Genomic DNA, 11,633 nt, shown 5'->3' with positions numbered 1-11,633 from the left:
GCTCTGGGCTGTCACACCACAGGCAGGCACCTCACATCCCCAGGCCGACGCGGCTCTGCTGCCCACGATCCAGAGCCCAGCGTTTGTCTCTCTGTATCTCGTCTATTGGTTCCCTTTTATCTCTCTCCCTCCTTCCCTTCCTCTCTTCTCTCTCTCTTCCTTCTTCTCTCCCTCCCTCCCCTCTGTCTCTCCTTCCTTTTTCCTTCTCCCCTCCTCCTTTTCATGAGCCAGCTGGAGGGGGCGGGGGCTGCACGTCCTCTTCCAGGGCCAGCTCTACCCTCAGCTACAATCAATATGGGGAAGTTTGCAGATTGACGAACTTTGTGAGATGGTGACCGCACAGGCCTCCCTCGAAGATGTTGTCCTTCCCCTCGGGACCGTTTTTGTTAAAGATTTATTTTTTATTATTTTTTTTATTGGAAAGGCGGATATACAGAGAGGAGAGACAGAGGAAGATCTTCCGTCCCATGATTCACTCCCCAAGTGAGTGCAACAGCCAATACTATGCCAGTCCGAAGCCAGGAGCCTCTTCCGGGTCTCCCACGCGGGTGCAGGGTCCCAAAGCATTGGGCTGTCCTCGACTGCTTTCCTGGGCCACAGGCAGGGAGCTGGAAGGGAAGCTGGGCTGCCGGGATAGAACCGGCGCCCATATGGGATCCCGGGTGTGCAAGGCGAGGATCTTAACCAGTGCGCCACCGCGCCGGGCCCGGGACCGTTTTTTAATGCTGTTTGAGGAAGCCCAGGTGCTTGCACTCAGGGATTGGCGGGCTCCTGGCACAGTGGGAGGAGCCTGTAGTCCTTCCGTGTGGTTCTCTTACTGCCCTCCTCTCTCAAGGGCCAGCCTGGTGACCGGGAGGTGGCCATTTTGGGGACAGGGGCCGTATCTAGGACCTCACGTATCCTGAATGATCAGCTCACGTTTTCCAAGTTAATGTGTAGTATTCCACCAGGGACTTCATACCACCATTTTGCTCATTCTTCTGTGGACAACATTTTTCTTAGTTTAGTATTTCGCTCTTTTACGTAGCACTTTTTAGTTTATTCATCCATTTTCATTTTATTTGAAGGGAGAGAAGCAGAGAGAGTTTCCGCTTACTGATTCGCTCCCCGAAAGCCTGAAGTGACTGGGTCTGGGCCAGGCTGAAGCAGGAACCTGGAACTCAGTCTCCCACATGGATGGCAGACATCCAAGCCCCGGAGCCACCAGCTGCTGACACACAGCAGACAATTACAGGAGGTGGGATTTGAACCTAGGTACTCCTGTATGGGATGTGATGTCCCAAGTGACATCTCACACTTCAGAGAGAGAACATGCCTGCCATGGGGCTTGGTTCAGGCCACAGCTGGGAGCCAGCAACTCAGGCCAGGCCGCTGGGGAGCAAGGCTGGGCTGCCGGTCAGGCCACTCTTGGTCCTGCTGGAAAGTGTGGAGGGAATGGACCAAATCCCGGCCACTGGTGTGAGACAGGAGGGAGCCAGCTGGTCACAGGCTGTGGCCACAGCGATCTGAGGGAGCTGGCTGCTTGCTCCCTGACTGGGTGGCTATGGAAAGTGAAGGGTCCAGGTGCAGAACAAGCTGGCTTGGGGGCCCAATCGGATCCCAGGGATGTTTCCATGAGGTGGCAAGTGAGTCACAGTCAGGACAAAGGGGCTGCAGAGAGAAGCACTGCCTGTGGAGGAAGGACGCGAGGTTGCAGGCGGCCTCCAGGAGGGGCAGGGACGTGCACAGAGGCGTGTGTCCCACCAACATCACACTCAGCGCCGGGAGAGAGCAGCTCTACAACACTGCTTGCAACAGCACAGTGTGTGCTGTTACTAGGGCAGCTGCGGGGACCCAAGTTCTCCAACCCTCGAGGCCACACACCTGTGGCATGGGGACAGTCACAGAGGCTGCATCCCATGGAGGCGCTCTCTCTCTCTCTCTCTCTCTCTCACACACACACACACACACACACACACACACACGTTTAGAAGACCTCTGAGCCAGTTAGCATGGACTCAACACTTGGACAAGTGACATGATTACCCGAGGCTAGAGGCAGCCGATCAGCAAGGGCCACTGACGGGGTCCAGGGGCCTGTTAATGGGGTCTCAGTCAATACATGTCTCTCTGGGCAGATAGTTCCTTTGTGCCAGGTGCCTAGGCCTTTGCCACCAGATGAGACCTGGAAGGAGCCAGGACCCGCTTCCCTCTGTCACTTGGGGTGACACAGCCTCCTGCAGCTCGAGCCAGGTCATCCTGGGGAAGGTGGCAGGGGAGGGGCTCCTTGGCATGCAGCAGGGTCCCAGCTCTGTCGTTCTTGCGGTGGCTCACAGCAGCCAAGCAGCCAGGAAAGCAGTGAGCGAGTACCCACCTCCCAGTAGGTCAGAGCAAGAGAATCATCCTTTTACCAGGTAAGAGACCTACTGTGTTCAAAGCTTACAGAGGCAAGTATGCACACACATGCCAACACATACACATCTGCATGCACACATGCAAGAACATGTGTTCATGCACTGCAAGCGCTCACACAGATATAGCACTCACACAAGCACACATAGGTGCTGGGGGCCAGGCAGGGCCATGTAACCGGGTTTTCCAAAGAAGCTAACACTGAGAGGGGAAGGTACTTGCTCCAGGTCAACCAGTTGGCTTGGTGGCCAGCAAAGGCCATACGCTGCCACCTCAACCCTGGATCTTGGCTCAGCTATCCTGGGAGGGGTGGTGATCCCATGGGGTGGGTCCAGTTCTTCTCCTGCTCTTTCTACCTGGCAGGGCTGGCCCTCCTCATTCCTTCTTCCTCTTCTCACTGGGCATTTCCACTGCTGCCAAGTGGACCACATTTTGAAAGCAGGGACTATCTTGGATCATGCTCTATTAGGCTGGGACAGCGGCTGCCAATGGGAACTCTCAGCATTACTCAGCACCGTTGTGACCAGATGGGGCAGGTGTTCTGCACCCTGCCCCCACTCTCCAACTTAAAGATGCTGAGCGCTCGTCCCATGCTCCCCTCTGCAGCAAGTAGGAAGACAGGCTGGCACACAGACAGGACCGGCCTGGAGCCTCTGCCTTGTCTGTGCCTGAGCCTGGGACCCGCTGCAGGGCTGGCTTAGGCAGCAGGTGCCTCTTGCCCTAGCAGGAGGCTAAGCCTCAAGAGAACGGCTGTCTCCTGGCTGGCAGGATTCAGAGCAAGAGCTTAAACAGGGCCCTGTCCCATTCCTATCCAAGCTGTCTTTTGCTCTTATTTTATTTTATTTTTTAAAGATTTATTTTTATTTCGAAGGCAGATTTACAGAGAGAAGGAGAGAGAGAGAGAGAGAGAGAGAGAGAGAGAAATTTTACATCTTTGGTTCATTCCTCAATGGATGGAGCTGAGCCAATCCAGAGCCAGGAGCCAGGAACCAGGATCCAAAAGCTTTTTTTGGGTCTCCCACATGGGTTCAGGGGCTCAGGGTCTTGCATTATCTTCTGCTATCTTTCCAGGCCATTAGCAGAGAACTAATGATTTAGAAATGGAGCATTTGGGACACGAACCAGTGCCCATTCAGGATGCTGGCACCGCAAGCAGAGTATTAGCCCGATACATCACTGTGCTGCCTCTATCCTTTGCTTTTATATCCATGTGTGGTTTTGAATAGGAAGTCAAAACGTGTGAATGTTATTTTTCTAACTTTTTAAAAGCTTTGAGGTAGAGGAGGGGGGAGGTGCGGAGAGACAGACACATTTTAATCTACTGGTTAAGTCTCCAAATGCCAGCAACAACCCAGTTGAACCTCAATGTAGGCCTCCCACTGGGGTGCAGGCACCCAACTGTTTGAGACATCAGCTGCTGTCCAACAGGCTTTGCGTTAGCAGGAAGCCAGGAGCCAGAAGTGGGAGACAAATCCAGTTATTCCAGTGTGGGACATGGTATTCTAAGCAGTGTTACAACCACTAGGCCAAGCACCTGCCCTGAGGCTGGCCACCACGTCACAATCTCCTGGGTGGATTTGCAAGGAGGACAGAATCCCAGCCCCGACATGTGACCTGCAGACTCATAATTTCCAAGAGCCGATAAAAGGCTTGCCTTTCCTTGTCTGGGACCTGCAGGGTAAATGCTTGGGAAAACCTGACTCAGGCTCATCAGAGACCAATGAATTCACAGGAAGTGCCTGGCCTGGTTCTGGGCAGGCCTCCCCGGAGGCTCCCCAGAGGCGCTGCAAGGTGGAGTGGGTGCAGGGGACCCAGTCTGGATGCATGGGAGCTCCAGGGTCCCTGGGGCACAGGTGCCACCCTGGGATCAGCACTGCTCATGGAGACAGGGGCAGCTGGTTCCAGCACAAGGGGGCGTGCAGGAAGAACCTGTGGAAGTATCATTTTTGTTTGTAAATTCACAGCTCGCCTCTCTGCACATAGCTGGTTGAGGAAGGGAGTGCAGCTTCTGGACCTCTAGAGCCACAGCTGTGGAACCAAGTCCACACATGCCCCTCCCCAGCAGCGCTGCAGCCTGACTCAGTGGAGCCTGCAGCAGGCTCAGGAGCTCCGGGTACATGCTCTGCCCATGGGGAGTGAGAAACCCTTGCTGGGGCTCAAAGTCTCCCCACCTGATTGATGCTGTCTGCTGGTTTCCCTTGAAATTTCATGTTGGCCCAAGGGACACGGAGACTCATCTCTTCCACTCTGATGAACTAACCACAAAAGCCCAGGCAGTGTGGCTTCTCCCTCCCCGCTTCCCGCCACCTGAAGGGACTGGACACTTCAGGCAGGAACCCCTGCTTCCTGGGACACTGCAGATGCTCTGCAGGTGAAGTGGTGTGAGGCTGGCACAGCCTCCCTGGCATGAATGGCAAAATGACAGGGTGACGGACAAGGCTGTTGCCTCCTGAGCCCGATAAATAGTGCCAGCCCAGATGGAGGCCTGAAAGCATTTTATTATTTAAGAAATGTTTACAGGGAACAGATGCACGTAATTCAGAATTACACCGAAGGGAGCACCTCTTGGGAAATGCTCTCAGCTCCTTGTCCTGTGCCCCCTGGTGATTGCAATGCTGTTCCCACTTGGTGTTGATATAAAAGTGTAAGCATCCCAGGTGTTGGGTCACTTGCCCAGGCCCCCTCAGCCTTGAAGGGCAGGGTCAGCATCAGCACCACGTGACATTCTCCCTGGTGGGGGGAGGTCTAGGCCAGGGCATTTGGAGGTGCTGGCGTGCTAGGGCTCTGTCCTCGCAGACGGCTTCAGCCCGACATGGGTGAATGGAAGAGTGGGTCTTGGAGGAAGTGGTTTTGTCGTAAGGGCGAGCTCTCTCGCCTCACTCTGTCCTCCCACGAAGGCCACATCCCCATGCTGTGATGTGGCGGGAAGGCCCTCCCCTGAGGCTGGGTGCATGCTGTGACAGGTCCTGGATACTCCAGCCTCTGAACTGCAAGACTAGCATGCTTCTGTTCTCTGTAAGCTGCCTGGTCTCAAGTGCTCAGAGAGGCAGCTCTGGAAAGTGGATGCCGCCATTTGGACCAGGGGCCATTAGCATGCACGGAGCCATCAAGCAAATGGTACAGTCTCCGCATCTTAATACAGTTGTTAGAAGCAGTAGACAATGGTGGGAAAGCACAGCAGGGGAAGCTGCCGCCCGGGATGCTGGTGTTCCACACTGCCCCAGTCCCAGCTGTGCTGAGATTCTGATCCAGCTTTCTGCCGATGTCCTTAGCGGCAGTGGATGGTGGCCCAGTGCTTGGCTTTACACTTGCCTCGGAGACCCGGATGCAATTTCTGGCTCCTGTTTTTCAGCCTGATACAACCCTGTTTGTTGCAGGCACTTGGGAGAATGGACCACTCTGCCTTCCCAACAAAAAAGAAGACAGTAGGAGGTAGGTGCTAACAGGGAGCCAAGCAGACGCTGGTCTTACTTCACATCTTCCATTTTGAAAGCGTGGAAGTATGGCCAGCGGCAGCTCTGGCTGGCCCGGTTCCCCTGCAGGAAGGAATTAGAGGTCAGCAGCTCCATTGGCCACTTGGCACGAACCAGGTTAGACACAGCCAGAGAATTGGCAAATACTACCAAGAAGGCCTTTGCCAAAAACCGAACCCTCTGAGAACTGGTTCCACGCTTCCAGCACACCGAGAACACCACATCCTGTCAAGCGCAAAGCCAACAGAAGAGCACTGCCCTCAGGCCTGCCCTTCTGCCAGGGACCCCTTCCAGGGGCTGTGCAAAGCTGTACCAAGCCAGGGCGCCTAGGTTTGGGGATTCCTAGGAGTTAGAAGCGAATTCTAATGAGTCAAGCTCCCCAGGGTGGGACTTGGGCGCATCACTGCTTGAGGTTGTAGAGTGCTCACTCCTGTCCTGGGCAAATGTGTCCTGATTCACACACCCAGTCCACTGTCACAGGTTTTTACTGTCACTGACAGGCCAGTGATGGCCACCCTGGGACATGCCTTTAACCAACATGTTAAATCTCACCTGGAGATCAATGGCTCATGGGGCTCCACAGACTCATCTTAGTGATGGCCACCTTGGCTTTGACCTTGCTTTTCTTCTCTGCCTCATGTCTGGCTCTTTTCCCTTCCTCCCAACCCCTGCTTCCTGGCATCTTCTTCCTGGTACCCACGACCCAGTGGTGGGTAAACCAATCATAGGTCCAGTCTGGAAAGCCTCACCCAGGTGCACCTGCTGTCCATTCACCTCCAGAGGACACGGCACCAAGGGAGCTGATCCAGGGGACCCCATGTGCTTGAGTGGTCCTAGCGGCTGCAGCCAAGCAGGAGCCAGGCTTGCACATTCAGACAATATCTGCTTGAGTCTGTTCTACAGCTTAATGCACCATAAAAAGAGATCCATTGTCAAGCACATTGTGTCCCGGGCAACAGTCAGCAGTGTGCCATGTGAGTGGGCAGAGCAATGTGGATGCCGCCGGCTCCTCGGCCTGGGCCCTTGGTTGGTGTCCCCCAGGCTTTCCACTGGAAAGCAGTTCACGTGACCCCGTGTACCCCTCCCGACAGCAAGTGCCATTTTATTGTGAGTTATCTTCTGGTGTTGGTCTGGTGTCCCAGCACACAGCCCTGAACTTCTTGGACTGCCCAAAGTGAAAAGCATGTTTTTGTATGCTAATGACTGAGAGGTGGCTGGCAGCAAAGGGCTGGCTTCAGGAGAAGGGCTGTGCCATCAGATATCACACTGCGATTTGGGGGTGCTGGGACTTCCGGCACTTACTGCCAGCCTCTGTTGTGAGAGGAGCTGAAGATTAAGATGATGGCGGGCACCTCGATTCCCACCCTTGGAGGCAGCTTCAGGACAGAAGCACTCGGTCTTGCATTCCAGAACTGACATCAGATCTGAATGAAGCCTGCCAGCTGGTGCCCACTGTGGACTGGACGGCTTGCTGGAGATGGCGGGAGAGATCCTCAACACATCCGCTCCTGGAAGCACCTGTGTGTGCAGGAGCCGCTGGGCTTCACCAGTGTCTGCACTGTTACTGCCTGTGTGTTCTGACCTGTGCTCCTGTGCTTGCCCACTGACATGATCCTTGCCAGCATGGCTGCCTGCTGTCACTGGGAAGGGGAGAGCTCCACATTCTTGTCCTGCTTGAGGGGGACTGTGCCCATCACTGCCACTTCACACCACTGACTCAGGCACTGGCTGGCTGGACATGAACCATCATCTGTGACATCCCCTAACGCTCACTCTGACGCCAAGATTGTTACTGCCCTGTGTAGGTAAGGGGAATCAACCCATGCTTGGGGAGGTTAACGCTCAGTGTCCTATGTTTTTCTGATCCCAAAGCTTGAACTCTTAATTTCCTCCAAGCTGGCCCCCAGGACACAGGGAACTAATAGCTGTGGTCAGCCCAGTGAGGCCGCCAAGCTGCCACCTCCTTCTGTGATGAGCAGTAACTGGGCTGTAGGTGACAGGATGCCCCTGAGGCTGTGGTTCAGGAAGTCCACAGCCAAGCCCTGGAAAATGCACCTCTGGCTTCTTAGGGCTGTGCTACTGGGCAGGAGAGCGCTGTCCAGTCACGCCTTACCTGCTGAGCTGAGCTCAGGAACTGGGGTCCAAGGGAACTTGAGAAACACACATGTGGGAACCTTCTGGAAAATGCTGCCACTTCTTTGAATTAGAAACCTATCTCGCTGGCTGCTGTTTGCTTGACGGCTGCTGTGTTGGCAGAGTGCCTTGGTGGTCCAGCTCTGGCTCAGTCTTTCACAGAGGTGGCTGGGGGGACACAGTAGCGGCCAAGAGTCAGCCCAGGATCACGAATAGCAGGTGCTTGGGCCCCGACAGCAGGGTGCCAATCTGGTGTCTATGCATTACTAGTGACTTGCTATGGCAAGTAATGATTTAACCTCTCCATGACTCAGCCTGCAAGTCTGTAGATGGGGAATCAACTGCGCTTGTCTTCATGGTGAAAACTGCAGCCCTGCGGTCACATCCCTCATCTCGATGCAGCCCACACAGAGCCCCGTGCTGCCTACCTGCTGGTACACTGACAGATGGGCACCACCACTTCCAGGAAAGCAGCCCTGGGTGTGGGGACCACACCCCTCAGCACGGCATGGATCAGGCGGGGTGGCGTGGAGTGAGGAAGGGTTTTGGGCAGGTCTTGCCTACTCCAGCCATTTGCATGCACAGGGGTCTCATGTCCCAGCAGCCTCTGAGAACACTCAGGCTCCAGGGGTCTTCAGCGCAAGCTGTCACTTCCTTGGCTAAGCCCCACATTTATCAGGACTTCCCCCATCTCTCCCAAGCCCGTGAGCTTCTCAGGGACAGAATCCAGGGCTTGTTATCACATTCTTTTGACCCAGAGGACGTTTGGGATCCAGAGGTCACGGGTCTGCAGTCTAGGTGAGCAAGGTGTAGTGGACTCCATTTCTTCCTCAGGCTCTGAGGGTAAAGTCCAGGCCAGATGCTGAATCAGGTGTGAGTGGATGCTTGCTCAGCCCTAGTGCACCTGCTAAAGAAGTGAACCTGTGAGCCCAGATATTCTGCCTCTGGTGGAACTGGCATCTCCTAGCGATGCTGGTTCCTTCTGGCTGCTCTGCTTCTGATATAGCTCTTTGCTGGTGTTAGAGGAAAGCAGAAAACGGTTCAAGGCTCAGGCCCCTTCTGCCCATGCGGGAGATCCAAAAACTCCAGGATCCTGGGCTTTGGCCTGCCCAGCCCCCACGGCTATAACCATTTGAGGAAGGAGTCATTGGAAGATCTCCTTCTCTCCTTCTCCCTGTAACTCTTTCAAACAAACAACAATACTTTTGAGAAAAGAGTTTCCATTGGGAGCTTCTATGGATACGTGGAGAACAGGCAGGGTACAACAAGCTGGGTTATTCTGGTGTCATCACTCTTGCATACATACACACACACACACACACACACACACACACACACACACACACACACACACACACACACACACACACACACAGAAAAGCAAGCTGTTGCTGATGCCACCAGCCCCTGAGGGTTCCCACCGATGGCCTGGGCAGCCACTTTAGCCCTGCAGGCTGGCCTCAGCACACTGGTGGCAGACAGGACATATGCGAGATGTACAGCAGGCTAAGTTTTGAGTTAGTCATTTTGTATGCCTGCAAACAATGTTATAAATATGTAAATGGCCCCAGATAGAAAAAAAGGGTTCCTTTACCCACCCCACACAGAGAACTCACCCAAAGCACCTGAGGTAGTTGGGCAGAGAAGGCTCGGTGGTGACCTGGCTCTGGGGACAGACGCAATTCTGGCAGGCTCCATCAGTTTTAAGCTTCCGACCTGGGTAACAAGCCACACGAGTGGTGGAGAGCAGGCTGCCCCAGGGGACCTGTGAGCTCCTCTCTAGCGGTACGCAGGCTCTCGGGATGACCGTGTCCTGGCCTGTGAACGGGCAGCACAGCACCCAGGCAGCGCTGACCAACGCACAGGTTCTCTGCTGTGGCCTCGGCTGCTTCCCACAGGCACAGTTCCCTCCGGCAGGAGCCTGGGGCCAGGGCCATCCTCCTCACCGCGGGGATCTCAGCCACTGGTGGACTCTCTGAGACTCAGTGACCCAGAGGCTCTTGTCCATGGGGAACTCTTCCTGGGCCCACTTTCTGTGCTCTGCCAAGTAAGCAAGGCACACCCCAGGGACCTGCTGAGGGCACAGTGAGATGGTGCAGGCAGACAGCCTGTGCCTGGGTCCATGGCAGTGACAGAGGCACAAGGCCCATGCTGGTCCTGACTGGTGCTGCTGCTGGCCTGTTAACACATATCCTTATGACAAGCAGGTGCCTCACCCTGTCACGTGAACCAGAGCAGAGGTAGGCACAGCAGTGGGAACAGGAAAGGACCGAGCACTGAGGTGCACCGTGTGCAGGAACAGAAGGCTCGGGAGTGATGTGCATCAAGGGCAGCCCCTAGCACAGCCACAGGGAGCCAGGGTCTCCTGGCCCAAGGGGGGGGCTGGTGCTTGGCCCTGCAGTCAGGCTATCTGGGATGTCTGCCCCTCACATCAGTCTGTGGGTTTGATATGTGGCTGCATTCCTGGTCCCAGCTTCCTGCCGAGATGCGCACAATGACGCAAGCAGCTCCTGTCACCCTGTGGGGCACCTGGACTGAGTTCCTGGATCCCAGCTTTGGTCCCGTGTGGACAACTGAGGCCTGAGTGCGCCGATAACCTGCCCTCTTTAAAAAAAAAATAAAGAAGGGTAGTGGACAACTCACAAAATGGCCCAATTTCAAATGTTTGGGGTCAACTGAGAATATATTTATTTAAAAGCAATTTTAAATATTAAAAAAAGTAGAAATGAACACATACAGTACTGGACAACTCACATTAAACACATGTGAAATGACCGGCGTGCCGCTGTGTGACACTAACACTCGGGGAGAGCTCGGGGCTTCACTGGTGGCACTACAGATTCCTGTACAACACGGACAAGTTCTAGGCCATAAAAAAATAAATAGTGATCGCTGTTCAACAGTAAAACAAGACACACTCTATTTGCAGAATAGAACTTGTCCTTCTGGAGGCAACAACCCATTTGCTATTTTCTTTGTAAGGTTCCGTACTTTCAAAATACTCTATCATGTACAAAATCACGATAGTGCCTCACTGGGTTATGAACAAGATTAGATTTCAACCCGACAAGATTGCCCAAGGGTTCCTATTAACGTTCCCTATGTCCCACGGTAAACTGCACTAGCGAGAACTCAAACTCTTAGGAAAAGAAAACGCAAGCCGAAAAAAAATAGTAAAACACTCAAGTGTAAGTTGTTACAAAATAGGAAAGAAAGAGGCATTTCATTTTAGACATGTAGCTCTTTTTGCTGTTGCTTTAAAACTTGTTTATTTTGAGATCAGCTGGAAATAGTCTAGGCCACAAAAACCAATGGCTCTTCAATGTAGCTTTGCCCATGTGGAAGAGCAGCTGCACAGGTCACAGCCCATGTGGACACCCGTGTGGCCTAGCGCCCGGCGGCCAGCCATGGCCCTGCGTGGGGACCTTGCGCTGCCCAGGGAATGTGCAGGTGCCAGGATGCTGAGGAAGCTATTGCTGCAGCTCTCCTACTGCAGGGTGGTCAGCGAGGCTTCTTGAAGGAGGTGGCGTCTGAACTGTGTGTGTAAGCACTTCAACAGAACTCAGCTGCTGTTCACTCTTCCTCAGGGTGTGGTAAGGAGTTGTGCTTCTGTGAAGTGAGCTCTTCTCCTTCAAT

The sequence above is a fragment of the Ochotona curzoniae genome, unplaced genomic scaffold (assembly GCF_017591425.1).
Source record: "Ochotona curzoniae isolate NIBS_2020 unplaced genomic scaffold, NIBS_Ocur_1.0 contig_3190, whole genome shotgun sequence".
Lineage (NCBI taxonomy): Eukaryota > Metazoa > Chordata > Mammalia > Lagomorpha > Ochotonidae > Ochotona > Ochotona curzoniae.
The sequence above is the reverse complement of the archived record's forward strand: the minus strand, read 5'-3'. Positions refer to the sequence as shown.